This window comes from Macaca fascicularis, chromosome Y (genome assembly GCF_037993035.2).
Source record: "Macaca fascicularis isolate 582-1 chromosome Y, T2T-MFA8v1.1".
Lineage (NCBI taxonomy): Eukaryota > Metazoa > Chordata > Mammalia > Primates > Cercopithecidae > Macaca > Macaca fascicularis.
In genome coordinates this window covers 7897539-7923741 of record NC_132903.1, presented here as the reverse complement: position 1 = coordinate 7923741, position 26203 = coordinate 7897539, and the positions used below count along the sequence as shown (strand labels likewise).

The 26203-nt window shown below is 36.2% G+C and overlaps 1 long non-coding RNA gene across 14 annotated transcripts in view; it reads left to right on the top strand.

Moving 5' to 3' along the window:
* The window catches only part of LOC141409549 (uncharacterized), an 84408-nt gene that overhangs the window by 45236 nt on the left and 12969 nt on the right, over positions 1–26203 (top strand). For 2 of the 14 annotated variants that reach the window (XR_012430511.1, XR_012430502.1), the window contains exons 2-3: positions 2670–2781; positions 3153–3268. The exons of 7 other annotated variants lie outside the window; for them this stretch is intronic. This is a non-coding gene — a long non-coding RNA (uncharacterized lncRNA). 5 more of the 14 variants (XR_012430504.1, XR_012430508.1, XR_012430514.1 and 2 more) reach the window with 4 other exon arrangements.

Below are 26203 nucleotides of genomic sequence, written 5' to 3'. Positions count from 1 at the left end.
ACACACATGGAGGGGTCACCTCCTATGTTAACAATGCCTCCTACTGAAATATTTTCTGTTCTGGAATATCTCCTATTATGTCTTATACTTAGTTTTTTGTTGTTGTTGTTGTTGTTGTTGTTTTTTGTAAAGAGTAGGAGCATATGCTAAATAATAGTGAAAATACAGTATAGTCAGTAGAGTACATACCAGTACATGGATGGTTGTTATCATTATCAAGAATTATATATGGTATGTATGTAATATGTGTGCTAGACTCACACAATTGGCAGTGCAATCGGTTGTTTACACCAGTGTCACCACAAAAACTTGAGGGATGCTATGCTACCTCAGAGCCGCTATGGCATCACTAAACAATAGGAATTTTTCAGTTGCATTATAATCTTATGAGACCACCATTGTATATATTCCAATCATTGAACTTAGTCATTTGGCACATGACTGTATTGAAAAGTATTATGTTTATAGGAATGAAGACCTGGTAGGTAGCCACTGTGACAGGGTCCTACACGTACCTTTGACATTTGCCCCAGCAGCTTTCTACCGCAGATGACCAAGATATTATCTGGACAAGTCTCTTTTCAGACCTTGCCTCTCTTTTCTATCCAGGTATAGCCTTTATGAAATAGACAACAGATCTGCTGGTTCTGCCTTGTTCAATTGCCCAGCTTGGTGGGCATCCTGGAAGGATGCTGGCAACCACCCCAAAATAACCTGCTGCCTGCAAAGGGATAATATGCCTCCACCATTCCCTTCTCTAGAGTCCCCAACTTCTCTTATTATATACTCACTTGAATCATACAGCTAGGCCTCGCTGCTTCTGAACAAATTCTGTAAGATTAGGGTTGTTTGGTCTGAGAGTAGAAAACCCAGACACCCAGACTCATGACCCTTCTAGCCTTTTTTGGTCATAGGTGTGTACAGTCAAACTCCAGGTCAACGTATTTGGTAGGCATAACATTTAATATTTATTCCACCAGAATGTCTTTTTTTTTTTTTTTTTTTGAAAGCAGCTCAAGACCTCAGAGCAGAGTGGTCATGGGTCAGGCTTTCATAGGACATGAAGTCACTGCAGCAAGACTGAGAGTATAACCTGAGTGGACCCAAGCAGTGGACCCAGATGGGCAGCAAGACTTCTGAAGTCATTTGTTGTCTAATTCCTGCCCATATATGCTAAAAAAGAGTATTCTAAGATGTGTCCTTGTTTCTTTTGTTTCATTTTGTATTTCTTTCTTTTTAAAGAACTCCATAATTACAGAAAGTGGTTTACCATTCTCTGAGATCCCTAAAGACAAGTACAAGACAAGAAATTTAATTTAGCATCATGAGCTCTTGATTACAAACACAGTTTGTGAGATAGGTCACAGAAGCAAAGGGAGGTTTGTTCACCTGGTAATTCCCTATGGTCTGGAGAAAATGTCATTCATTGAAAAAGCAGGCCTGCTCATGTGGAGATTAAAGCTGTATCAGGAAAAGCTGACACAACAGTCTTTAATTTGCATCTTAAGGCAAGGGTAAGAATGGCCAGTGTCTGATATTGCAGGAAGATACACATTAAGAAGTCTTTATAGACAAAAGAGCCTTTGGTAGTAAAGTCAGATTTTAGGACTGACAGGCAGAATAAAGTTTTACACGTGCAAGGATGGTGGTGGAAGAAAAAATTTGTTAGAACATTCTTTTGGCAGAGGGACCATTTCACAGCTGGAAGAAAGATGGAGCAACTTTAAGAACCCAGGACACGAAAACTGTAGGATCTCGCTTTTATGAATCCTAAAGGCTGAAGGGATTCAACGCATGCAGGGAGTGAAAGCCAAAGATATATGCAGCCTTTTTGTGTATTCAATAGCCAGTAATGCTTGCTCCTGTAGGCCCCAGTCTGGTGGATATAGGGTAAGGACTTCTATGTGGAAATGATTCTGTAACCTGACCTATGCCTGAAACTGTCTGTCAAGGTTGGCCTGAGAAGCCGGAGAAGAGCACAGTCAAAACAAAGAAGCAGGTTACCTTTCTGCTTTGGCCTGTAGAAGAGGTTGTGGAATAGTGGGTAGACCACAAGCATTTAAGATTTAGCATTGCTCAGGACATGCTGTGTCCTGTCCTGGAACTGATTAGACCCATTTCTGCTTGGCTGCCAAAATTCCAAGCTTTCAGGAATTCTCAGAGGGTCAGGGCTACTGTCCTTGAAGCTTTCTTCCCTCTTGAATAAATTTCAGGTCATCACTTACCCATCTCTGTTCTAGGCATTATCTTGATTAACTTAGTAGAAGCTGCTACATCCTCAAAGGGCCAGTGAGCTAGCTACTCTGTTGCTCATTCTCAGAACAACCACCTCAACAATAGCGCCTTAGCGCTACTCTGAAAGAAAAGTCTGAAGATAAAAGCTTCATATTGATATCTGGTCATACTTGGGCTGGACCTGACTATAAAGATAGGGATTCTACTTCCTTACTGTGCTTTAGAAGGTCAGGATATTGACTTCTTGGGAACACCAATGGACCAGGGACAGGCTGGTGGCCAGAAGCCTGGAGCACAGCAAGTTCCACTGGGCTAACTTTGGTTTTGGCTGTGACCAAGGCACTACGCCTTCTAACTTAATCCAGGTGTTCTCCCTTGTCTTCATCTTTAAACTTCTTCCTTTTTTTTTTTTTTTTTTTTTTCTTCTTGAGCAGAAGGAAGAAAAGTGAGTTGAGCCAGTCCCACACAGTGCCCTCCTGTGCCTCACAAGGAATAGTGCTCTGGCATCCCATGGTCCATAATTTTTCTCATCCTGAGACTCACCAGGTCAGCCTTGTTTTGGCATCTGAGATCTTAAGGCATAAGTCCTACTCATGTTTTTGTGGCAGAAGGTTCCAACGCTCTGTGGCCGTCATCATAGCCCAGTTTAGTCTTCTGATGTTCCTTCTAACTCAAACTTGACTAACAAACTGTTAGCAGACAGCCCACCCATAGTCCTTGTTCTGCTAACTCATTGCTTAGAATTTCCCAATAATGACATGGAACACAAAGATTCTATGATGGGTCCCTTCTGATCTAGGAGAAGAGAACTCCTGAGGGAGAATTGAGAAGCGCAGCTCTCACAGCAAGTCTTGGTATCATGAGTTTTTCTCTTTGTATCTTTATTGTGTTTTCTTCTCTCTTTCTCCTTCCTGTAGCAGGAACCATGATAAAGATGGGGAGAAGGGAAAGACAACTCTTCAGTGGAGTGTATCCAATAATGCACTTAAATGTCTAGGTGATACCTCTCAGCAACTTACCATGGAAACTCTAGGTGAGAAAATTTCAAGAGAAATTGCACTTGAAAGCATATAGCAACAATACTCTGTCTTATCAATGTTTAATAGCTCCTGAATAAAGCTGGGGGGGGGTGGTTAAAATAACCAAGAAAATTATAAATGCTGAAAAGGTATCATTTTGGCTTTTAAAAATAACATGATATGTGAATATTTGAATGTGGTAATGCACCTGTTAGCTATCACAGATAGAATGATTCTTGAAGAATAAATAATATGAGAAGTAGTAAAGAAAAACAATTTCATTATGACTGTAAGTACCACACAGTAGTCTTTATTGTGAAATTTTGTGTAATAAAGACCCTCACAAATTAAGATTGTATACAGTATTAAGGTGCAGATTTTTCAGTTCAGTAAAACTGACTTAAGTAAGGTTATTTCTGGATAAGAGTTTAAGAAGTATGTCTCTGTGATGGTGCTTCAAAACTCTCCCAGAAATTAAGTTTTAAAAGCTCTACTTTCAATTCTGGCTTAGCATCATACAATAAAAGCATTTATTTAATATTCAACAAATGCTGAGCAAAGTTTATGAATTTGTACACCAAGAAAATCTAATATCTACACTCTACTCATTGAAGCTCATTTAAAAATAGCTGGATGTGCAAAATTTTGTCTCTGTGCCAGTAAAATTTGAGCTAACAGCTCTCAGTCTGCAGTTACAAAAATTAAACAACTTAAGAGACGGTACACAGAGGTTGTTTTTGACTTATTTATTAGTTTTTTTCTATATCAGATTGGCAGTAATGGAAGAAATACAATATATTGTTCAGAGCTAGAAGGAAGAAACACGGGAAATCACGGGTGAGCTGGGACAGAGGACCTAAGAAATGGTGTCATGTTTTGTATAAAGACACTTAGGCAGAGATGAAATTTTACCACATATGTATCACTGGAAGGAGGTAGGAGTGGTGAGATTAAAGTCATATGCTTACAGGGTGGACACTTTGTGAAGAGGAGAAAACATTGGGAAAAACAACTAAAAGTTAAGTAAGAAAACTCAGAAAAGACAGCGTCAACTTAAGAAAAAAAGGTGAAAATATCAGAAATAAAATCACATTGGAACAGCCCCATGCTATTTATTTATGGAGAGTTACAAGATAATGTATAAAGCTCTCATGTCTTTGCACTGCTGCTTAGAACATTACTAATCACAATATAGCTGTTTTAACTTAAAAGTGTTTCAAAGGACATAATGATTTCATAGGGCTTTGATTTATCTTTTGCTTCTCACCACTGTACATCAATCACACCCCTATGCAAACATACACCCTCACACACATAGAAATAGCTGATTGTCAAACATGGTGCAGAGTGAATAGTTTTTATATTAAGTAAAATGGCAAACCTTCGTGTTCATTGTACAATAACATTTTAGCTGTTAAAAATATAAGATTGAGGATGATGAAAGCAAGATAGTGAAATATGAGGTCACCATTCTGTATCCCTTTAAAACGCAAGAATTCTGCACCCATTCACAGACATAAGTTTCTTTATTTCTTGATAAAATAATTGGGATTCAGCTATGAGATCTGTAAAATGCTGGTGTAGCCCAAAAATTATGATTTTTGAGACTGCAAATAAACATTCCTATGGCAGACAAGTCATTTGTTTTCTTTAATTTAGACTCAGGACTGGTCCCTTTGGCTGGGTTAAATTCACATGTATTCCTGGAGCCTGATCACAAAACTGTCTTTTATAAGATGCAGAAGAATCATGTGCAGTAGAGCCTAAACAGAATGAAGTCTGCCTGCTGACCCTTGTCTTGGCAGTGGACCCTAATGTTATCTTATAAAATGGATACTCTCCTTTTTAAGGCATGGTTTCAGGTTATTTTTTCTCCCCTGAGGAGCCTAAAGAGAACTCATCTATCTGTGCCACCAGGATTGGCTTGCTTCTCTCTATTCAAGAGCAGATCCACTCTGTGGTAGGCAGAGTTTCTATGCCTGTGCAGCGAACTAAGCAGTAAACCCAGACAAGTTTGCCTGCTTCTATCTGTCAGCAGTTACTGATGAGACTGTGTCAACTTCACTGCCAAAGTCCCAGATTTACACTGTATCGATAGAGAATTATAAGTTACAACTAGATAGTCTTGAAGTCCTTAAGCCAAAGAATATTCTGGAAGGTGATTGATTAGATTGACACAAGCATCTCTGAACTTGCATTTGTGAGCAATTTTGCCTGCAAAAGAAATTTTTCTTAGTGTTACATCAAAAAAGCCACCAAAAATAGTTTTTGTTTTTTACCTTAATCTCAATTTCAGCTCCCGCTATAGTCTGGGAAAATTTAAAACCAAAGAAACAACACATGGGAATTCTTAACAAACTCTTGTTCAGTTATGACTTTTAGTAGGTCCTCTAATATATACAGATCTTACTATTGATTTTTGTTGTTTGCAGATACATGAGATATTTTGCCTACTATGGGTCCATGAGAGAATCAGGTCCAGCAGTGTCCTACAGATGGATACCCTCACTTTGGATCCACTGTGAATTTTGAAACAAGTGCGTAAATAGTCTCTGCCACAGACTCAGAGCAGGAGTGGTAACTCCAAAACACAGCAGGACATATCTTAATTTTGACGCCAGAGGAAGGTTTAGATATTTTAGTCTTGGATGACATAACATTGTGTCTCAATTCTAGCGTGTCTCAGCAAAAGAATGAAGCAATATGAGAGGCCCAGGGACCTGTCTGTACATAACAGTAGTTCTCCCAACTACCATAGATAGCCACACATTTCAGCACAAGTGCTGAAAACCCCACTGTTTGCAAGTTGTGAAGAAAATATTTGTCTTAGTGCCAGGCCTGAAGTCCAGGACCTTGGAGACAGACAGATCTACCCAGGATACAGATAGAACTCCAGACTATTAGTTCTCCTGGTAACTAGACTATAAAATTCAGTTTGTATTGTGTACCAAGTTCAGCCAGGAGACCTACTTAAAACTCACAGAACTGTAATCTCAAAGGCAATATCTTCAGCACAAAAGCCTATTGGAGGAAAACTTCAAACCTACACCAGTTTGTAAGACTCAATGGAAACAGAGATAAAGAATATTAATAAAACTAATAAAGAATACTAATACATCTTTTTAAAAGTTACATAAAGGAATGCATGTGAATTTCCTGAAATAGAATTAAACACAATTATTATAAAACACTCCTCAGATGCAAAAGAAACCCCAAAAATGCAGGAACAAATAAAAATATTGGAAAACTATGCATATACAAAATTTAAAGTTCAATGAATAAATAAAAATTTGGAGAGAAAAGAAACAAAATGGTAGAATAGAAATCTTAACTGATTGCAGCCCTCCACCTCACCCCAGGAACATCAAGTTACCGATTATCTGCACAGAAAAGAAAAACAAAGAAAACACACACCTTCATAAGAACCAAAAATCAGGTGATCACTCACAGTAACTAATTTTAACTTCGTATCACTGAAAGAGGCACTGAAGATTTGAAACAAAAACAAAAAACAAACAAACAACAATAATACCAGCCCTGATTCCCCAAGGCCACCTCTCCCTGATCCTTGGTACCAACTGTGTAGGCAGAAAGCATATGTGAGCACTGGTGTAGAAAGAACAGAGCAATCTCAAGGCAGTGAACTCAGTGCTGTCCTATTAAAGGAGAGAAGAAAACCAGAACAAACTCAGCTGATGCCCACCCACAGAAGGAGCATTGAAACTATCCCTAGCTACAGGGAATTTCCAGTGCTAGTGGTCTGAACTTGAGTGCCCACAAACCTCTCCATAGAGGGCCAAAATGCTCTTGAAATCTAAGTAAACTTGAATAGTATTCTAAGCCACTGCATCTCTTAAGTTCTGTTGCTGAAGTAGGCCCAGAAACAGTGGACTTGAGTGGAACAAGGGGCACCAGCCAAGGCAGAAAAGGGAGCCCTGACATCACCTCTGTGCTAACCCTAAGCTTCTTAGCTCATGGCTCCAAAAAAGGCTGCTTTCCTCCACTTATGGGGAGGACATGAAAGGGTACAAAGGACTTTATTTTGCATCTACACACTGTTCAGCCACAGCAGGTTAAGGGTACCGTACACAGTTTTGAGGCTGCCATTTTTGGTCTTAGCTCCCAGATGGCATTTCTTGACACACCCTGGGCCAGAAGGGAAACTGATGCCTTGAAGGAAAGGACTCAGTCCAGTCAACATTTGTTGCCTGCTAACTGAAGAAACCTTGGGCTCTGAATAAACAGCAGTGTTACCCAGGTATTACATTAAGGGCCTTGGTGACACTCTGAGATTTGCTGGCTTCAGGAGAAATGTAGCACATAACCAACCGTAGTGGCAATGGAGCAAAACAACTTCTACTCTACAAAACTGGAGAGAAACTTAAAGGGGACTTTGTCTTCTTGCAGTTTAGGTACCAACACTGCCACAGGGGCTAGGCACAAAATGAGCTCTTAAAATCCCTGATTCCAAGACTTGACTCTTGGATGGCATTTGTGGACCTTCTTCCCAGGAAGAAGCCCACTGCCCTGAAGGGTGAATCCCAGGTCAGGCAGCATTTACCAAAAGCTAACCTAAAAGACGTCAGGCCTTAAGAAAACATCTGTGGTAGTCTGGCAGTACTCGTTTTGGCCAGGGGTAGTAGTGGTAACTATGGGATAAGAATTATCTGCCTTTGGAAAGTAGAGGGAAGAGTGGGAAGAACTGCAGCTTATGGTTTGGGTGGCAGCTCGCCTCAATATCGTAGAGTACCAACTAGACTTCTAAGGTTTTTGAATCCAGCCCTGACTCTAAGATGGCACTTCTGACACACATGGGATCTAGGGGACCTCACTGCCCTAAATGGAAGAACAAAGGCCTGCCTTTGCTACCTGCTAATTGTAGAGCCCCACGCCCTTGAATTAACATAGGCAGTAACCAGGGATTGGTTATAGCAGGCCTTGGGTGAGACCCAGCATTGTGCTGGCTTCAGTTCTGACCCAGCATAATCACAGGGGTAGTGGCCACAGGAGTACTTGTGTCACTCCATAACTAGTTTTAGATGACTCAGAACATAGAAAGAGACTCTGTATGTTTGGGAGAAAGTAAGGAAAGAGAACAAAAGTGTCTGCCTGGTAATCCAGATAACTCTTCCAGATTCTGTCCAAGACTGTCAAGGCAGTACCTCTACGACTCCAGAAGAACCATGGAGTTTTGGGGCTTGTGGTACTTCCTAAAGCAGGCACAGCTTAGATCACAACGTCCAAGTCTTTTCCAATACCTGGAAAGGCTTTTCCAAAAAAAAAAAAAAAAAAAAAAAAAAAAAGACTCTAAATAAGCTCAGATAATAAAGAGTGCGATAGATACCTAACTTTTCAATACCCAGACGCCTTAGAACATCTAATAGCATCAATACCATTCAGGAAAATGTGGCCCCACTAAATGAAATCAATAAGGTACCAGGGATCAATCCTGGAGGAACAGAAATACATGACATTTCAGACAGAATTCAAAGACCAGTGTTGAAACAAAGAAATTTGAGATAACACAGATAATAAATTCAGAATTCTGTGAGATTAACGAGGTATTAAAATAATTAAGCAGAAATTCCAGAGCTAAAAAATAAAATTGGCATACAGAAAAATACAGCAGAGATGTATTAATATAATGGATGAAACAGAAGAAAGACTTAGTGAACTTGAAGACAGGCTAACAGAAAACATACAGTTAGAGAAAAAAAAAAATAGGAAATCATAAAGCATGCCTACAGCATCTAGAAAGTAGCCTCTGGAGTTCTTGGCCTTAAAGAGGATGTAGAAAAAACGATAGGAGTAGAAAGTTTATGCAAAGGGAATAATAACAGAAAACTGTTGCAAACCTACAGGAAGAAATCAACATCCAAATACAAGAAGGTTATAGACACCAAGCCGACTTAACCCAAATAAGACTACCTCAGGGAATTTAATAATCAAAGTCCTAAAGATCAAGGATAAAGGATCCTAAAAGCAGCAACAGAGAAGAAAAAAAAAAAGCAAAACAAAAAAACCTACAGTGGTGCTGCAACATGTCCAGCAACAGATTTGTTACTGGAAACTGCGTAGAACTAGAAAGAATGGCATGACATGTTTGAAGTGCTGAAAGAAAAAAAAGGACAAATGAATCCACTTTTACCCTAGAATAGTATAGCTGGTGAAAATATCTTTTACATATAAAGAAGATTTAAAGACTTTTTCAGGAAACAAAAGCTATAGAATTTCATGAATACTAGGTGCATTCTACAAGAAAAGCTAAAGGTAGTACTTCAGTCAGAAAGAAAGAAGTGTTAATCAGCAATCAGTAATCACCTGAAGGTACAAAACTCATGCATAAAAATAGTTATGTAGGAAAACACAGAATATAATAACTTTCTAACTATAGTGTGTAAACTACTCTTATTCTAAGTAGAAAAACTAAAAAATAAAAAAATCAAAATAATAATCACAACAATATTTCAAGATAGAGTAAAATATAAATAGAAATAACAAAAAGTAAAAAAGGTAGAAGGTGGAGTTAAGGTGAGTTTTTATTAGTTTTATTTTTGCTTGTTAGTGTATGCAAATAGTGTTATCAGGTTAAAATAATGGGCTATAAGATGGTAGCATTTGCAAGTCTCATGGTAACCTCAAACAAAAAAATAGAAAAAAAATGCAACAAATTAAAAGCAGAAAATGAAATCATATCACCAGAGAAACTTATCTTCACTAGAGAAAGCAATAAAAGAAAGAAGGAGAAAAAGACCACAAAAGAACCCCAGAAAACAAACCACAAAATGGCAGGGGTAAGTCCATACTAATCAATAATATCGCTGAATGTAAGTTGACTCAACTCTCCAATTAAAATAGACTGGTTGATTGTGTGAAAAAATAAGATACACTGGCCAGTTGCCTATAAGAAATATACTTGGCCTATAAAAATACACGTAGCCTGAAAATAAAGTGATGTAAAAATATATTTCATGTCATTGGAAAAAAAAAAGGACCAAGAATCACTTTACTTTTACAAGACAAAATAAATTTCAAGACCAAACTATAAGAGACAAAAAGCTCACTATATGATAATAAATAATGATAAAGGAGTAAGTTCAGCAAGAAGATATAATAATTTTAAAGATATATGAACCCAACACTGGAGCAAAGAGATATGTAATGCCTATAGAGCCACAGAGAGAAATAGGGTCCAATACAATAATAGCTGGAGACTTCAGCCCCCCACTGTTAGGATTAGACAGATTTTTAAGATAGAAAATCAACAAAAAAGAAAAAATCAGAATTAATCTCCACCATAGACCAAATAAATTTAATAGTTACTTACAGATAATTTTATCTAAGAACTTCAGAATATACATCCTGTTACTCAGCACATGGATCATTCTCAAGGATAGGTCATACTTTAGGTAGCCAATCAAGTCTCAAAACATTTTAAAAAATTGAAATTATATAAATCATCTTCTCATCAATGGAATAAAACTAGAAATTAATAACATAATTTTTTGAACCTATACAAATAAGTGAACATTAAATAATATGCTTCTAAATGACAAATGGGTCAGTGAAGAGATTCAGAAGAAAATTTAAAACTTTTTTGAAACAAATGATAATGAAAACATAATGTACCAAAACCCTGCGAGATACAGCAAAAGCAGTACTCAGAGGAAAGTTGATACCTATAAACGCCTACATAAAAAAAAAAAGAAAACACTTCAAATAAACATGGATGCATCTTGAAATACTAGAAAAGCAATAGCAAATCCAACCCAAAATTAGAAGAAAAAATAAAGTAATAAAGATTAGAGCAGAAATAAATGAAATGAAAATAGAAAGCAATAAAAAAAGATAAATACAAAGTTTTTAGTTTAAGATTGAAAAACCTTTAGTCAGACTAAGGAAAAAAGAGTGCAAAGTAAATAGTGCAAGCTATATATAAAAGAAAGCATTACAACTGATACTGTAGAAATTCAGAGGACAATTAGTGGGTAGTATAAGCAAGTAGATGTCAAATTCAAAAATCTAGAAGAAATTGACAAATTGCTAGATACATTCAAAGTTAACAATATTGACTTAGTAAGAAATTTGAAATCTAAATGGACTAATAATAAATGACGTGATTGAAGGCATAATAAAAAAAAATTATTCCAGTAAAAACAGCTCGGGTCCTGGTAGCTTCACTGCTAAATTTCACTGAATATTTAATGAGGAACTAATACCAATTCTATTCACACTATTCTGAAAAATAGAGAAGAAAGAAATACTTTCAAACTTAACTCCTCAACACTAGTATTACCCTAACACAAAAGCAGATGATGACACATCAAAAATAGAAAACCATGGGGCAATACCTCTAACAGATATTGATGCAAAAATTCTCAACAAAACACTAGGAAACCAAATACAACAATATATTAGAAAGATCATTTGTCAAGACCAAGTGGGATTTATTCCAGTGATGCAAGGATAGCTCCACATACACAAATCAATCAACATGATACATCATATCAACAGAGTAAAGAATAAAAAGCATATGATCATTTCAATTGATACTAAAGAAGCATTTTATAAAATAAATATCTTCATGATTAAAAACCCTCAAAGACATTGGAGATTGAAGGAACATACCTCAACATAAAAGCCATATATGACAGACCCACAGCTTGTATTATACTGAATAAGGAAAAGCTGAAAGCCTTTCCTCTAAGATCCGGGACATGACAAGAACGTCCACTGTTACAACTGTTATTCAAAACAGTATTGTCAGTTTTAGCTTGAGCAATGAGAGAAGAGAAGAACATCAAATTATTTTTGTTTTCCGATCATGTGATTTTATATGTAGTAAAACCTAAACACTTGACAAGTAAACTATGAGAAATGGTAAACAAATTCAGTAAAGTTGCTGAATACAAAATCAACATGCAAAATCAGTAGCATTTCTATATGCCAACAATGAACAAGGTCAAAAAGAAATAAAAAGTAATCCCATTTACAATAGCCACACATAAAATTAGATACCTAGGAATTAACTTTCCCAGAGTTGCAGAATATCTCTACAATAAAAAGTCCAAAACATTGATTTAAAAAAAAAAATAGAAAAGGACACAAACAATGGGAAAATATTCCATGTGCATTGTTTGGAAGAATTAATATTGTTAAAATCTTCATACTACCCAAAGCAATATAGTTAATGCAATCCCTGTAAAAATACCTATAACATTTTTCAAAGGAGTAAAACCTTAAAAATCCAAAAATTTATTTGGAACTACAAAGACCCAGAATAACCAAAGACATCCTAAGCCGAAAGAACAAAACTGGAGGAATAGCATTACCTGACTTTAAATTATGCTACAGAATTATACTAGCTAGAACACCATTGCACTGGTATAAACATGGACACATAAACCAATGGAACAAAATGCAGACTGGAAAAACAAATCTTCATACCTACTAATTTTCAACTAAGGTGCCAAAACATGCATTGGGGAAAATGAAGTCTCTTAAACCAGTAGTGCTGAGAAACTGGATATGCACATACAAACGAATAAAACTAGTCTCATATCTCTTGCCATAAGAAGAAATCAAAATAAAATGGATTAAAACCTTAAGTATAAGAAGTAAACCTATGAAACTAGCATAAGAAAACATTTGGGAATTTCTCTAGGATATTGGTCTGGGCAAACAGCTCTTGAGCTATACCCCACAAGCTCAAGCAATTATAGAAAAAAAAAAAAAGGACAAATGGAGTCCCAAGTTAAAAAGCTTCTTTATACCAAAGGATACAATCAATAAATTGAAGAGATAACCCACAAAATGGGAGAAAATATTTTTAAACTACCCATCTGACAGAAAAACTAATAACCAGAAAATATAAAGAGCTCAAACAATTCTATCAATTCTATGCAAAAAAAAAAAAAAAAAAAAAAAAAAAATCAAAAGATTGGTACAAAATTTAAATAAACTTTTCTTTTTTTTTTTTTTTTTTAAATGACAATCTTTTTTTGTCCACAAGGCTGGAGTGCAGTGGTGCAGCTCACTGCAGCCTCCGCTTCCTGGGTTCAAGTGATTATCTTGCCTCAACCTCCTGAGTAGCTGAGATTGCAGACACCTGCCATAATGCCCAGCTAATTTTTGTATTTTCAGTAGTAACGAGGTTTCATCATTTTGGCCCGGCTGGTCTTGAACTTCTGACCTCATGTGGTCAGCTCACGTTAGCTTCCCAAAATACTGTGATTACAGGCATGAGCCACTGTGCCTGTTCTTTAGGTATTACTTAAAAGCAGATATATAGAGAGCATACATGCATAGAAAAAGGTGCTCAACCTCATTGATAACCAGACAAATTCAAATCAAAAGGACAATAAGATATCACCCCCAGTTAAAATGCCTTATATCCAAAAGATAGGCAATAACACATGCTGGTAAGGATGTGGATAAAAGGAAACCCTTGTACACTGTTGGTCAATGTGTAAATACAACCACTGTGGAGATCAGTTTGGAGGCTCCTTTAAAAACTAAACATTGACCTACCATATGATCCAGTTAACAGATGAAATGTACAGAGAATTAAGGTACAGGTTTTCCAATTACGATGTTGAATAAAGTAAGGCAATTTCTGGGTGAAATGAGGGTCCAAGTGGAAGCATATCTCACTTATGTTGTCCCACATGCCTACAGAAATAACAGTTTCAAAGGCCTCGAGTTGAGAACTTGTTTGAGCATGTTTAATTAAGGCTTCTCTTTTATCAGCAGCAAATACTGTGCAAATAATTTGCAAGATTACACACCTGAAAAATTGAAAGACTATAGTGTACTAATTATGGTTACTTAAAAATACTTGGATGTTGGCCAGGTGGAGTGACTCACGCCTGTAATCTCAGCACTTCGGGAGGCCAAGGTAGGCAAATCATGAGGTCAGGAGATCAAGACCATCCTGTTTAACATGGTGAAACCCCATCTCTAATAAAAAATACAAAAAATTAGCTGGGTGTGGTGGCAGGTGCCTGTAGTCCCAGCTGCTGGGGAGGCTGAGGCAGGAGAATAGTGTGAACCTGGGAAGCAGAGCTTACAGTGAGCCAAGATAGCACCACTGCACTCCAACCTGGGTGACAGAGCAAGACTGTGTCTCAAAAAAAAATTTTTTTTTTATGGAAATTTATTGATCCAGTGGGGTTTTAGCTAACAGCTCTTAGTCCTCCATCAAAAATAAACAATGTGGACACTAGTATACTGAAGCAATCTGTAGTCCATTTACATATATATATATAAAATCTGGAGGTAATGGAGGAAATACAGCATGTTATTTAGAACTAGATGGAAGAAACACAGGCAAGATTGAGCAAATTGGGACAGAGGAACTCAGAAAAGGTGTAATGGTTTGGATTAAGATACTTAAGCAGAGATGAAATTTTATTACATGCGTAATATGTGAGGAGGCAGTGGAAGTGAAGTAAGGGCATACATGTAATGTGGCAAAATTTTGGGACAGAAGAAAATACTATTTGGGGAGAACTACAGAAAGTCAAGAAAAGTCTATTTTGAATAGAAGATAGTTATCATCATATAAGAAAACTGCCAAAAAGTGTCAAGTTATTAAGAAGAAGGGTGAACAGAATGTTCCAAAACAAAACAAATAGAAAACTTTTAATTTTCCTGCATAACTGTGTTCACTAGAACACAAAATAAGATACCCAAAGAAATCTTCAGTCAGGACAGTGGCAATTAGTCATTAATAATTATATCTTTTGCTAAACTGTTGAATAAGTGGCCAAGAGACTTTGGCATGTAGCTAAATTACCTACTAGCTGTTTTAGTGTAAACAAAGAAATATTTTTATATGTATTTTTAATTATTAAATATTTTTTTTAATTTTCCAAAAGTCTTAATTATTGTGGGCACATAGGTGCATATACTTATGAAGTACATCAGGTATTTTGATACAGGCATACAATGCCTAATAATTACATCATTGTAAAATGAAATATTTATCTGCTCAAGCATTTATCCCTTGTCCCAAACAATACAATTATTTTAGTTATTTTAAAATGTAGTTGTTACTGTTTCCTATCATCACTCTGTTGTGCTATCAAATACAATGTTTTATTTATTCTTTTTAATTATTTTTGTACCCATTAATCTTTTGCACCGCTCCACCGGCCATCCAGTATTTTTTCAAGCTTCTGATAACCATCCTTCAACTCTCTAAGACCATGATTTCAATTGTTGTGATTTTTACATGCCATAAAAAGGGGGGACATGTGATGTCTCTCTCTGCCTGGCTTATTGCCCTCAACATAGTGACCTCCAGTTACATTCGTATGGTTGAAAATGACAGAATCTCCCATTTATTTCTATGGCTGAATAGTACCTCATTTTGTGTAAGTACCACATTTTCCTTATCCATTCATCCATTGATGGACATTGTCATTGCTTCCAAATTTTGACTGTCATGAACAGTGCTGCAACAAACATGGGAGTACAGGTATCCCTTTGATACACTGTTTTGTGTTTTGGGGATAAGTACCCAGAAGTGGGATTGCTAGATCATATGGTAACTATTTTTAGTTTTTGGAAAACCTCCAAACTATTGTCCATAATGATTTTACTTCTTACCAATGGTTTACAAGGGTTCCCTTTTTCTCCACATCCTTACCAGCATTTGTTATTATGTGTGTTTTGAATATAAGCCATTTTAAATGGGATAAGATGATATCACATTTTAGTTTTGTTTTGCATTTCTCTGATGAGCAGTGATGCTGATCACCTCTTAATATAACTGCCATTTGTATGTCTACTTTTGAGAAATGTCAATTCAATTTTTTTGAGCGTTTTGAAATCAGAGTATCTTTTTAAATTTTTCTCATTGAATTATTTAAGCTCCTTGTATATTCTAGTTGTTGATTTCTTGTCCAGTGGATAATTTACAAGTATTTTCTCCCAATCTATAGACTGCCTCTTCACTTTGTTAATTGTTGCCTTTGCTGTGTACTGGCTTTTTAACTTAATGTGATTAAAACTTGTCCGTTTTTTGTTGTGGTTACCTGTGGGATATTACCAAATACATTTTTTTTTTCCATTGACCACTGCTGTAGATATTTTCCCCAGTTTTCACTTGTAGTAGTTTCATAACTTGAGATCTTAGTTTTAAATCTTTATCCAATTTTAGTTAGATGTTTGTATATGGTGAGAGATAGGAGTCTAGTTTCGTTGTTTTTCATATAGATGCTCAGTTTACCCAGCATCACTTTTTGAAGTGACTTTTCCTCAGTGTATGTTCTTGGCATCTTTGTCAAAAATAAATTCACTAAAGTGTGTGACTTTGTTTCTGCATTCTCAACTGTGTTCTATTGGACAATGTCTGCTTTTATGCCAGTACCGTGCTGTTTCGGTTACTATTGCTCAGCCAATATAATTTAAATCCAGGCAATGTTATTCCTCCAGTTTGGTTCTTTTCTACCTTTTCACTTTGTATTTTGATACGAATTGCCTGGGATTGCTTTGAGTAGTAAGGACATATTTAAAATACTCTTTTTTTTTTTTTTTTTTTGTAGTTTTCTTTATAGAGGTTTATCACTTAGCCTGGGTTCTTTCAGAGAATAATTTTTTTGTGTGGCTATTGGAAATGGGATTACATTTGATTCATTTTCAGATTATTTACTGTTGACATGTAAAAATGTGTGTAACTTTTGTATCCTACAAAATGTTGCTGATTTTTTTCCCCTACAATTTAATGAATTTATCAGTTATAATAATGTTTTTGTGGGTCCTTTAGTTTTTTTTTTTTTTTTCCCCTAAATGGAAGGACAGATTACCTGTAAACACAGCTAATTGAACCTCTTTCTTATCAATTTGGTTGTATTTTATGTCTTTCTGTTGTCTGATTGCTGTATTTAGGGCTTTGAGTACTATGTTGAGTATTAGTGTTCACAGTTGGCATCTTTGTCATCCTCCAGATCTCAGAGGAAAGACTTTCAATTTTACACCATTAAGGATAATATGAACTGTCATTCTATTATATATAGTTTTTATAATGTGGAAGTATGTTCCTTCAATCCCCAGTTTTTCTGAGAATTTTTATCTGAAGTTATGTTGAATTTTATCAAATGCTTTTATGGCATCAGTTGAAATGAACAAATAATTTTTGCTCTTCATTCTGTTGATACGGTGTATTACACTGATTGATTTGCATATTTGAACTATCCTTGAATGCCAGAAATGAGTTCCAGTTGGTCATGATGAATTACCCTTTTAATATATTATTACATTTGGTTTGCTAGCATTTTATTGAAAATTTTTGCATATTTATCAGATATATTGGTGTGTGAGATTTTTTGTGGGGGTATGTGTCTTTGCTTTTAGTGCCAGGGTACAACTGACCTTATAGAATCAGTTTGAAAGTGTATCCCCCACCTGTGTTTTCTGGAATAGTTTTAGTAGAACTGGAATTAGTACTTTTTAAAATGTTTGGTAAAATTGAGCCACGAAGCCACTGGGTCCTGGGCTTTTCTCTACTTGAAGAATTTTTATTACAGCTTCAATCCTGTTAGTTGTTATTGATCTAATAATGTTTTGAATTTTTTCGTGGCTCAATCCTGGTAAGTAATATATGTTTAATTATTTGTTTCTTTAAGATTTTCTTAATTTTTGGCATATATTTGCTCATATTAGTCTCTAGTGATCCTTTGAATGTCTGCAGTAAGCTATAATGTTTCCTTTTTCATCTCTGATTTTATTTATTTATGTTTTACTTTTTTTCTTAGCTGGTCTAGCTAGTGGTTTGTGTTTAACTTTCCAAAAAATTTTTTTTTGTTTCATTGGTCTTTATTTTTTCAGTATTAATTTCTGCTCCATGATATTATTTCATTTTACTAATTTTATTGACCCACTTGTCATTCGAGAGCACACTGATAAATGTCCAAGTATTTGTATAATTTCCAAAATTTATCTTGTTCTTATTTTATTCAGAAGATGCTTGATATTATTTCATTTATTGCATGTTTTAAAACTCGTTACCCAACATATGCTTTATGCTTGAGAATACTCCATATGCTTAGGAAAAAAAGTGTATTCAGCAGCCACTGGATGAAATGTTCTGTAAATATCTATTAGATTCATTTTGTATCTAGTGCAGATTAAATTCAGTGCTGGTTGTTTTCTGTCTGAAAGATCTGTCCAGTGCTGAAAGTGCAATGTTAAAGTCTCTAGGTATGATTGTATCAGGGCTTATCTCTTTCTTTATCTCTAATAATATTTGCTTTTGTGCATCTGGATGCTCCAGAGTTTGTATATATATAATTAAAATTGCTATATCATTTTTCTGAATTAACAACTTTTATTATTATATAGAATCCTTCTTTATCTCTTTTGATAGTTTTTGTCTAAAAATCCATTTTCTCTGTTTTTTTTTTTTTTTGTATTGTTGTTTTCTCTGAATGTATTTTCAAATAATGTTTCCAAGCTCACCAACTCTTCTTCTTAATGAATCCTGCTATTAAGAGATTCTGATATATCCTTCCACATGTCGGTTGTATTTTACAGATCCAGAATTTCTGCTTAATCCCCCTTTTTTTTTCTTTATTATTATTTTTTTTATTATATATCTAGGGTACATGTGCATAACATTCAGGTTTGTTACATATGTATACTTGTGCCATGTTGGTGTGCTGCACCCATCAACTCGTCAGCACCCATCAACTCGTCATTTACATCAGGTATAACTCCCAGTGCAATCTCTCCCCCCTTCCCCCTCCCCCCTCCCCATGATAGGCCCCGGTGTGTGATGTTCCCCTTCCTGAGTCCAAGTGATCTCATTGTTCAGTTCCCACCTATGAGTGAGAACATGCGGTGTTTGGTTTTCTGTTCTTGTGATAGTTTGCTGAGAATGATGGTTTCCAGCTGCATCCATGTCCCTACAAAGGACACAAACTCATCCTTTTTTATGGCTGCATAGTATTCCATGGTATATATGTGCCACATTTTCTTAATCCAGTCTGTCACTGATGGACATTTGGGTTGATTCCAAGTCTTTGCTATTGTGAATAGTGCTGCAATAAACATACGTTTGCATGTGTCTTTATAGCAGCATGATTTATAATCCTTTGGGTATATACCCAGGAATGGGATGGCTAGGTCAAATGGTATTTGTAGTTCTAGATCCTTGAGGAATCGCCATACTGTTTTCCATAATGGTTGAACTAGTTTACAATCCCACCAACAGTGTAAAAGTGTTCCTATTTCTCCACATCCTCTCTAGCACCTGTCGTTTCCTGACTTTTTAATGATTGCCATTCTAACTGGTGTGAGATGGTATCTCATTGTGGTTTTGATTTGCATTTCTCTGATGGCCAGTGATGATGAGCATTTTTTCATGTGTCTGTTGGCTGTATGAATGTCTTCTTTTGAGAAATGTCTGTTCATATCCTTTGCCCACTTTTTGATGGGGTTGTTTTTTTCTTGTAAATTTGTTTGAGTTCTTTGTAGGTTCTGGATATTAGCCCTTTATCTGATGAGTAGATTGCAAAAATTTTCTCCCATTCTGTAGGTTGCCTGTTCACTCTAATGGTAGCTTCTTTTGCTGTGCAGAAGCTCTTTAGTTTAATTAGATCCCATTTGCTTGACCCCTTTTTATTCCATTCTCTTATATTTATTCTATTATCTTAAATTTATCTGATAGAATTCTGATTTTTGTGTGTGTGTTTTCTTCAATATCTTTGTTTCTTCAAAACCGCTATTTTGAATTCTCTGTTTGAACCCTCACACAGCTCTGTTTCTTCAGGATTGGTCACTGGTGCTTTGTTTACTTCATTTTATGAGGTCATGTTTTCCTGAATGTTAATATTTATAATGATTTGTTGGTATTTGGGCATGGAAGAGTTAGGTATCTATAATAACCTTCTACCTCTGAGCCTGTATGTACCCCTCTTTCTTTGAGGAGGCTTTTCAGATATTTTAAAGGAATTGCCTGTTATGATCTGAACTGTATCTGCTTTAGGGGGCTCCCCAAACCCAGTAACACTGTGGTTTTTCAGACTCATAGAGGTGCCACCTTGATGGTCTTGCACAAGTTCTGAAAGAATTATCTGGACTATAAGGCAGATACATTTGTTGTCTTTCTTATGTTCTCCCAAATAAACAGTCGTTGTTCTAAGCCATCCAGAGCTTCTGTGTGAAAGAAGCACCCCTGTGGCCTCCACAACCAGGACTGCTCTGGGTCAGACGTCAGACCAGCACGGTACTGCGTCTCACCCAAGGGCTGCTGTAATCACACTCTGACTATAGCCTGTGGTTGCTGAAGTCCCTTGGGGGTCTACAGCAAGCAGGTTGCAAAGCCAGCCAGACCTAGTTGCAAGACAAGTCCTTTCTATTGGGGTAGCTAGTTCCTCAGTCCCCAGCCATGTCCAGAGGGACATTTCAGAAGTTAGGTACTAGTCAAAAGCCTTACATGTCTACTTAATGTTCTACTATACTATGGCTCAGGTGACACTCAGACTATTAGACACAGTCCTTCCCAGTCTCCTCTCCCATTTCCAAAGATAGAGGAGCCTCACCCTGTAGCCATCATGACCAAACACCTATGAAGTGTATTGCCAGCCTACCATCAATTTACCCTTCAGGCACAAGGATTTCTTAATCAACTCTTAGTGAATGCTTCTTGGCCTGAGACTTACCCTTCTGGGCTGTGGGTTTCCCTCTGGCCCAGGGAAGGTCTAGAAATTCCATTCAATAGAGAAGTCTTAGAATGAAAGACCCAAGATCCTACTTGGTGCTCTAATCCCCTGTAGTTCAGCTGATATCAAATGTATACAACAAAGTCCCCTTTTGCTTTTCCCTCTGCTTTTCTCAACCAGAAGAGATTTTAGCCAGAAGCCGTGACAGCTAGGCTTGTGCTGAGTTTCACCTGAAGCCAACAAGTCTTAAAATTTTACCCAACACCTTCAGTGTAGTACCTGGATCTTGCTGATGGTTAATCAAGATCTAAGGGCTCTTCAGGTAGCAGGTGATGAATGCTGCCAGGAATGGGTTCTTCCCTACAAAACAACAGGTTTCCTTCTATCCCAGGATGTGTCCAGAAGCTAGGGTCTGGAATGGTAGCTTCATGACTGACGCGTATCCTATTCTGCTGTGGCTGAGCTGGTATCCAAGATGCAAGACAAACTCCTCCCAACTCTTCCCCTCTCCTCTCCATAAGTGGAGTGAAGGTGTCTTTTTTAAAGCCATGAGCTGTCCAGCCTAGGGTTAGTGGAGTAGTGATGTCAGCACATCCTTGACTGTCCCAGCTGGTGTCTCAGCAGGTTGCATGTTCCCTCCAGTCCACTGTCTCTGGGACCAGGTCAGTATTTGGGCTCACAAGGATGGCCTAAACTGCTCTCCAGGTTTATTCAGCCAATTGAAATACCAACAACAATAACAAAAACATTTGGAAAATAATAAAAATAAGAGTGTTGTGGGGTCGTTACTGTCAATTGTATGAAAAGATAAATTATGAAATACCCAAGACAGAAGAGAAAGACAAAAAAGCAGAAAATGTACTGAAATATACTGTTGAAACACATCTAAAATGCTAAGAAAAATATTAACTTAGAAATTCATGAAACTCAAAAAAACATGATCAAGATAAAAAATCTTATTCTCCAAGGAGCATCATAATCAAATTGTAAACAGTAAAAGATAAAAATAAATGTAAAGCAGCTATACGAGAAACTTGCTACATACCAATTATCTTCCATTAGGTTATCACCTCACTTTATAAAAGAAATCCCCAAGCAAGGAGAAAGTGAAATGACATATTCAAGGTGCCAAAGAAATAAAGAATTGCTAGCTCAGATTTATCTAACCTGTAAAGCTCTTTGTCAGATATTTAAAAGGCACATTTAAAGAGAAAAAATAGCTGTGGATGTTCATCTTCTTGTGAATAGCTTTACAATAAATTCCTAAGGGGGTTTACTGTTTGAAACAAATCAATGATAAAAAAAAAATACATGAAATTATAATATGTGGAAATCTACAGTAAATAACCTATTATCTAATTTAAATACTAGTAACTCTGGGATAAGAATTTAAAAAGTTTCAATAAAATATACCTGTAAAGAGTTGCTTAATAGGGCTGGGCGCGGTGGCTCACGCCTGTAATCCCAGCACTTTGGGAGGCCGAGACGGTAGGATCACAAGGTCAGGACATCGAGACCATCCTGGCTAACATAGTGAAACCCTGTCTCTACTAAAAAAAATACAAAAAACTAGCCGGGCGAGGTGGCTGGCGCCTGTAGTCCCAGCTACTCGGGAGGCTGAGGCAGGAGAATGGCGTAAACCCGGGAGGCGGAGCTTGCAGTGAGCTGAGATCGGGCCACTGCACTCCAGCCTGGGCGGCAGAGCGAGACTCCATCTCAAAAAAAAAAAAAAAAGAGTTGCTTAATAGATTCTTAATATAAATTGATATATAGTAGAACATTAATACTATAAAATGTGTGAAGGAATGTAAAAACCATATTAAAAACCATATTAATCTTTAAATAAAATAAGATCATCTTGAATTAGAATATTACAAGACATTTTTGATAATACTCCTTGTTACCACAAAAAATTCTGCATTACATATACAAAAGCAACAAAACAACAGCTACAAGATACAACTGGAATAAGACAACAGCAAAAACAAAATCAAGAAAGATAATTGGAATAAAACAAAACAATTGCAAAAGTCAGGCAAAATTTTAAAAGAAAATTGCTGTAGCAAGTTATTAATAATAAATACTTTAAGTATATATAGATTTATTTTTTGAACCAAAAGACCCAATGCAATAGAAATGGTAAAAAATAAAAATAATTAAAATAAAAAAGGAACAAAACCCAATAAATTGATGCCAAGATAATATCTGTATTTAGATTTCAGGACACCAAAACATGAGAGTGAATGGATTAAAAATATTCAAAGTAAATGGTAATCAAAAGACAGCAGATGTACCTATATGAAAGTAGATGCTTATCAGTGTTGACACTGCTTTTGCACCTGGATAGATTGGGTGTTATAGAAACACAGTTACAGAAGATTAAATGACAGGCTATTTGATAACTATAGGTAGGCTCTTCATCTGGCTTAATCTTTGATCTCCCTAATTGTTCTTGGTTGGGTTCATAAAATCTTTAACACATAAGAATTGTTATAATCATCCTAGCAGCCATAGAAGGGATTCTCTGGTGTATTGTGCTTTCTTAAAATTTTTATTTATTTTATTTTATTTTTTTTGGAGAAATGTGTGAGTGTGTGTGTGTGTGTGTGTGTGTGTGTGTGTGTGTGTAGTCTTTCTTATGTTCTCCCAATTTAACAGACTTTCTTTGTTCTAAGCCACCCGGAGCTTCTGGTGGTGTGAAAGAAGCATCCCTGTGGCCTCCACAACCAGGATTGCTCTGGGTCAGACGTCAGACCAGCACAATACTGTGTCTCACCCAAGGGCTGCTGTAACCACACTCTGACTATGGCCTATGGTTGCTCAAGTCCCTTGGAGGTATACAGCAAGCAGGTTGCAAAGCCAGCCAGTATATATATTTATGTATATATATATACACACACACATATATATACTATATATAAAGTATATACATATACCTAATGTAGATGATGGGTTGATCGGTGTAGCAAACCACCATGGCACGTTTGTCTATGTAGCAAACCTGCTTGTTCTGCACATGTATCCCAGAACTTAAAGTATATATATACACTTATATATATATATACTATATATATTCTATAAAATATATTCTATATATACTCTATATATAATAAAATATATTCTATAGAATATATTTTTTAAAATTTATAATACTTCTACATGAGGTAGATGATGGTATTTCTCCTAATGCTATCCTACCCCTACTCCCTTACCCTCCAACAGGCTTCTGTGTGTGATGTTCCCCTCCCTGTGTCCATGTGTTCTCATCGTTCAACTCGCACTTCTGAGTGAGAACATGTGGTGTTTGGTTTTCTGTTCCTGTGTTAGTTAGCTGAGAATGATGGTTTCCAGCTTCATCCATGTCTCTGAAAAGAACATGAACTCATCCCTTTTTATGGCTGCATAATATTCCATGGTGTATATGTGCCACATTTCCTTTATCCAGTCTATCATTGATGGGTATTTGGGTTGTTGCCAAGTCTTTGCTATTGTGAACAGTGCTGCAATAAACACACATGTTCATGTGTCTTTATAGTACAATGATTTATATTCCTTTGGGTGTATACCCAGTAATGGGATTGCTGTATCAAATGGTATTTCTGGTTCTAAATCCTGGAGGAATCACCACACTGTCTTCCACAATAGTTGAATTAATTTACATTCCCACCATTAGTGTAAAAGCATTCCTGTTTCTCCACATCCTCTCCAGCATCTGTTTTTTTTTCCTGGCTTTAATGATAGCCATTTTAACTGGTGTGTGGTGGTTAATTGTGGTTTTGATTTGCGTTTCTCTAATGACCAATAATGATGAGGTTTTTTCCAGTGTTTTTTGGCCACATAAATGTCTTCTTTTCAGGACTGAGACACAAATAGTTTTCAAGAGAAAAAAATGGATCTAGAAGTTAATTATCTAGCAAATTGCCTTTTAGGAAAGGCTTAAGAAGCTCAACTGAAATCTTTTTGTGCCTTTTTTCATACCTGTGCAGTCTAGACTACTCTTAGGCAGCAATATTTTAAATTTTATCTTAGCATTTTTAATATGGCATCACACTATCTCCTATTTGGGAATTACCCAGATAAAGCTCACTTATATGGGTTGAGTTTTCCCACTAACAGATTTCACATTACTTTTTAAATTTTACCTTTTATAACTTGATTAAAATGCATCTAGGACTATTAACTTTTAAAATTCATCTTGATATAATCTTTGAGATTTTAAATCTTGAGTTCATATTTCTTCTAAACTTAGGAATGTGAACAATAAAAATTCTGATAACTTTTCTTCTTTGTCTCATTCTTCTCTTTTGTATATTTCTATAATTGGTGTAGTTTTACAAATTAAGGCATCCATTAATAGACACGGTTATTTCATTTTTCCATGTCAATTGTTCTTCTAATTGGTTAAACTCATACAATCTGTGTTTGAGATGGCCATTTAATTCTTCTACCAGATTAGTTATGCTGTTGCAATTTTGTATTGATATTTTAAACTGCATGAATATATTACACAGCTGTAGGTTTTCTACTTTGTTCTTTTTGACAAAATTATTGTTAATTATATTTCAGGCAATTTCTAGGTCTCTGATTTTTTTGTCTTTTCTTTGAAGTCTGATGAAATTTCTCTGGTTGTGTCATGAATGGCTAATACTTAGCATTCATTATATCTCTGTGGTATTGTTTTATGCATTTGAAGAAGCAAAACCACAGAATTTTTTGGATTGTGTTAGGCTTATAATATTGTCCTTGAAAGTCTCTGATATTTTCGGGGGAAAATAAAAAACAAGTGTGTCTGACAAAGCTGTAGCTCATTACTTGTCACTAGAAGAATGCAAATCAAAACCACAATGAGATACCATCTTATGCCGGTTAGAGTGGTGATCATTAAAGTCAGGAAAAAAAAATAACACTGAAGAGGATGTGGAGAAATAGTTTAATTAGGTCCCATTTATTTAGTTTTGTTTTGGTTGCATTTGCTTTTGGGTCTTAATCATGAGTTATTTGCCTAAGCCAATGCCTACAGGATTTTTTCTGATGTTACCTTCAAGAATGTTTATGGTTTTAGGTCTTAGATTTGAGTTTTTGATCCATCATAAGTTGATTTTTGCATGGGGTGAGAGATGGGATCCAGTTTTATTCTTCTACATGTGGCTTGCCAGTTTTCCCAGCATCATTTGTTGAATAGGGTGTCCTTTCCCTAACTTATATTTCTGTTTGCTTTGTCAATCATGAGTTGGTAGTGAGTATTTGGCCTTGTTTTTTGGTTCTCTATTCGGTTTCATTACT